The sequence below is a fragment of the Heteronotia binoei genome, chromosome 13 (assembly GCF_032191835.1).
Source record: "Heteronotia binoei isolate CCM8104 ecotype False Entrance Well chromosome 13, APGP_CSIRO_Hbin_v1, whole genome shotgun sequence".
Lineage (NCBI taxonomy): Eukaryota > Metazoa > Chordata > Lepidosauria > Squamata > Gekkonidae > Heteronotia > Heteronotia binoei.
The window spans coordinates 22185961-22191125 of record NC_083235.1 but is presented as its reverse complement, the minus strand read 5'-3'; positions in this window follow the sequence as shown (position 1 = coordinate 22191125).

Genomic DNA, 5165 nt, shown 5'->3' with positions numbered 1-5165 from the left:
CTTCACTTGCCCTTATTCTTGGTGTCCTCATTTACCATTATTAGTACCATCATGTTGCCAAGGTCAGCCAACAAGGTGGTGGGGGCTTCAAGAGCCACATAATATGTGTGAAAGAGCCACATGTGGCTCCTGAGCCACAGTTTGGCCACCCATGGTACAGAGCCACGTTCAATTTTAAGTAGACTGCATAAAAGACAGGACTACCAAGAATGAAAAAAATTTCTCACATTTTTTTTTTGTTGGAATGAAAATTTGCTTTATTGCTATAATCCCTCAGCTTTACTCCTGTTTACTCCCGTGCACAAACACTGGCAAGCTTCAGGCTGGAGAAAACATCTGTCCGACTGGGGTTAGACTATTTCAGCCACCAAATAATCCACCAAGGTAGCCAGTGTGGCCTAGAAGGTGGCCTTTGGTGTCCAGCATCTGTATCTGCAGAGGGAGAAATATAGTCCAGAAAATGTGCTAGACCAGAAGTGATGCCATCACACTGACGCAATGCCCTAGCATTCTCCCAGACCTCTGTGGTTAAAAACCATGGAGCATCATCTGTTAGAGTAGCACCTAACACAACATTAGAGCATCACCTGACCCAATAACATCATTTCCTGGTTATGCCAGAAGTGATATCCTGGTGTCAGCATGACGGTGATTGCCCCTACCATTTCCCCCAGCATTTCTCCCGGCCAATCAGCTAAGCTGTGTCTGGCAGAGCTGGAAGGAGAGCTGGATTACAATTGGCATTGTACCTTTGCATCCTTTACAAGCATTCCTTACAACACCTCTACCACCTTCTGAGTCTTGTTGGTCTTAAAGGTCCCACTGGACTCGAACCTAACTGTTCTACTGCAGAATAAGATGGCTACCCTCTGAAATGATCTGTAAAACATTAATTCTTCATGTTGCATGCAGAGATATACCAGAAACCTATGACACTCCTACAGCCTATAACAACTTGAAATGTATGCTATTATTTACTAGCAAATTATCTACCTTACTTTGAGGTGGCAGCGTGCTGAGAAGGGTGGACATTTTGCTAGTCAATAACAATGCAGAACCAAGACATGTACTGGGGGTGTCCTAGGTTTCTGGCATATTTTCATAATGTTCTAGGTGGGGACAGGAAAACGATCTGAGCTCATTGTTGTCATCTCCAGTCTCAGTCAACTCAAGCTACTTTGCTGACTGAGACACTTTAATGTTGTCCCCTCAACTTTGTCGTCTTTGTAAGTGCGTAAGGCAGTCTGTGTTTCTTCCTCAAGGAGTTTCCAGATGGTGTCCTTGTTGCATATAAGTGATATGAACAACAGGCAGAGGAAATCACAATGTACAGAAGTACAGTGCAGTGCTCTCATTTACAAAGAACGAAGAGAAAGCTGAATGGAGAAAATAGAGTATGTGCAGAATTGTGGTCTTATCAAAAGACTGGGGGGGGGGGAGGGAGCAGGATTTGTAATCTTCAAGAGCAGTCTCTCAAGAAGTCTGGAAGTCCTGGAATTCTGATTCCTCAGATACCTGATTCAGAGAGTAGGGTGGGGTATAAATCTGCAGTCTTCTTCTACCTGCTTTTGGGGTTTTGGTGATCATGTTGACCACTAGGCGCATTTCCCTCCATCCAGAGCTCCCCTTGATGTGATGGAATTCCAGACACTGCATCTAAACCAGGACTAGTCTCACTGTACCATGCAAGGACATGCGACTGGTAAATAACATATCATGCCTCATCCTCCAAGTTACTTACCAGTTTCAGTGGTTGCATTAGCTGTTGGTTCATCATGGTAATCTGAAGAGGGACATAATAGAAACATTAAAACTTGTCATCTGCATCTCAGACCACCTCATGTTTTTGCTGCCTAAGGCAACTTAAGTTTACCGCTGGTCATCTTGAGATGGGGAATTGTGGTTCCTCATCAGAAGGTTTCATCATGTTAGACTCTTATCTTTAAGTGAGAGGAGGAAAGGGTAAGGATGTTTCCAATGCTTTGATGCCATATATTGTTCACTCACTTGTTTGAGATTACAAGGTGTGGGGGGAGGAATGTTGCATTTGAGAAAATGAGGTGTGGCTACAAGTGCAGAATACATTGAATGTGGGGGGACTGTATACTCCCTAGAAAATTTCTTCACTTAGTTGAAGGACCCTGGGAGACTTCTATCCCTGTTCAGATAAGCTGATCTGGTCACCAGTTGGACCCTGGTGAGACAGGAACACATGAACATATGAAGCTGCCTTATACTGATATGCCCTTGGTCTTTCAGTATTGTCTTCTCAAAGTGGCAGCGGATCTCTACATTCTCAGGTGGAGGGATTTTACATCACCTACTGCCAGATTCTTCAACTGGAGATGCTCAGGACTGAATTCCTGGGACTTTCTACCCACAAAGCAGAATCTCTGCCACTGAGTCACAGCCCCTCTTCAAGAATACGAATGTCATCAACTTACGTGCAGTCACCAAGGTGAAGGCAATACCAATCAGCAGAAGCAGAGCCCAGATCTTCATTGTCACTGATGTTGATGGAAAAGATGATATTTTGAAACACTGAAGACAGTCTGCAGGATGTTGCAAATGAGCTCTGGACCTGTACTGGTTTCTGCCCTAATAAAGGACTGAGACACCAATCAGAAGAGCTGGCAGAGCAGCTCTGGATTAGCAGAAGGATGCCTTTTCTGGGAAACTCCTATTGCCTGGATAAATAAGGAAGCATTTGGTAATGAACTCCTTGTCATTTAGGCTGTGGCCCAAGGACAAGATTACCCAGAGTTAATATTTGGTTTAAAATTACCTCTGTTTCAATCTGATTCAAAGTAGCTGTGCAAGATCTCCATTTTGATGGAGAAAGGTCAGTGGTAGGCAGGTTGCATGAAAATACTGGATGGATCTGAATCTCTTTTTTTTTCTGAATAACAATTTTTAAGGGAACAGGCAGAGAAGAGATGTCTCCTAATTTGCAAAAGGAACAGGGAGTAGCCAGGATGTGAGGAGGACAACAGCAGCTATAGGGTTGGATGGATCCAGACTAGAGTGGATATCTCTACTGATTCCCCTTTACCGCAGCAGAACCATCTCATGTCATTCCTCAGTGCCCTCTGTCTCGCATGAGAAGAACTGCATGGTGGGCTGCACTTGGAGGGGGAGGCAGGAGTAAGGAGGGTACTCGCTTGGTGACTGAGCACCATCAGTCATGTGAAGTCCTGAGTTACTGGAACAACTTTAAACACCTTTTGGCATTGTTTGACAACCAGGTGAGATTAAATGAAGCCAGAAGCAACACTGGCCGGAGTGAGTTTGCCCATCCCCCGATGCTGGTGGCCCTGGTAGGCTGCTAGTTAGCAGGAACTCATGGTAATTTAGGCAGTTTGGATTGTAGATCCAGGGCCAGCTCTAGACTGTCTGGCATCCTAGGCAATGCTAACTTCTGCACTGATAATGTCACTGAGTTACATGGGGGCCCCCAATTTGGTGCCCCAGAAGCCTGGCATCGTAGGCAGTCACCTAGTTTGCCTTGTGGTAGGGCCGGCCCTGTGTAGGTCAGCCATTAACCAGCTACTTATACTACTCACTGATGTCTCATGGCCTTATTTTGGGGTACTGTTCCAAAAAACTCACAAACCATCAGACAGTTCTTCCTTGAAGAGGGACTTGCTTGTCCACAGCAGAGATTTGGAAGTGTGCTTGCAGAAGAGAGACTAAGACTTGCTCCTCACCATGCAATATTACAAGGGAAGCAGGAATTCCTTTGGGTCCAGTAAAAAGTGGTATATGTCCAGCTCCCAGGTCAGCCCCAGACTTATCTTGATACCAGTGGGCCCAAGAGACAGTGGGAGCCTACTGCCCAAACCTGGAGAGATTGTGGCTTAGCAAGCTGGCCTGTGAGAAGGCCCACAGTGGCTTGTCCAACATCTGGTTGGGTAACCAGCTGGACAACTTTATTGCCCAGGCACAATCTGGAGAGACCATTTCAGGCAATCTGGTGCTGGGGGTGGGGGCAGGATTGGGAAGGGTTTAGAAACATGGTGTCTTTTCTTCTGCCAGGGGCAGGGCTGCCAACTCTGGGAAATTCTTGGAGATTTGAGGACATTTCCTGAGGAGAGCAGAGTTTGGGGAGGGGAGAAAACTACTGGGGACATAGGCTTCCCAATCCCCAGGTCTCAGCGGGGGATCCTCTGGTTTTACAGGCTTCCCCCCTCCCCCAGCCAGCTGGCCGGCAGGGGAAGCTCCACCCCCACAGCTATTATGCACCTCCAGGAACGATTCCCATAGGGAATGATGGGGAATTGATCCGCGGGTGTCAGGGGCTCTGGGAGGGTTGTTTTTTGAGGTAGAGGTGCCAAATTTTTCGTATAGCATCTAGTGCCTCTCCCCAAAATACCTCCCAAGTTTCAAAAGGATTGGACTAGGGGGTCCAATTCTATGAGCCCTAAAAGAAGGTGCCCCTATCCTTCATTATTTTCTATGGAAGGAAGGCATTCTAAAAGGTGTGCTGTCCCTTTAAATGTGATGGCCAGAACTCCCTTGGAGTTCAATTATGCTTGTCACACCCTTGCTCCTGGCTCCGCCTCCAATGTCTCCTGGCTCCACCCCCAAAGTCCCCAGATATTTCTTGAATTGGACTTGGCAACCCTATGGGGACATGAAGCTGTAGAGTTTGCCTCTGAAGTTGCCATTTCATCCAAGGGAACTAATTTTTGTAGTCTGGAGAGCAGTTGTAATTCCAAGAGAAGTGCAGGCCCCACATGGAGGTTGGTAATCCTACTTCAGGCTATTGAATCTCACTAGGCCTCTGTGAATTTTTGCCCAGCTCTCCAAAGGGGCCAGAATGCAAGGCCATTCCAGCAGCTGCAAGTGGAGGAGTGGTTCTCCCAGATAAGAGTCTGTGCACTTACCCACCACACCAAACAGGTTCTCACAGGCCCCACAGCCTCAGCAATCTCACAGGTTGTCCATTGAAACTTCCTGCTAAAAGATCATGAGGGGTTTTTTCAGGGCTTTTTTTGTAGCAGGAGCTCCTTTGCATATTAACAACAACAACAAAAAATTATTTGTATCCTGCCCTCCCCGCTATTAGGCCACACAAACCTGATGTAGCAAATCCTCCAAAAGCTTACAGGGCACTTCTTACAGGGCCTACTATAAGCTCTTGGAGGATTCGCTGCATCAGGGGT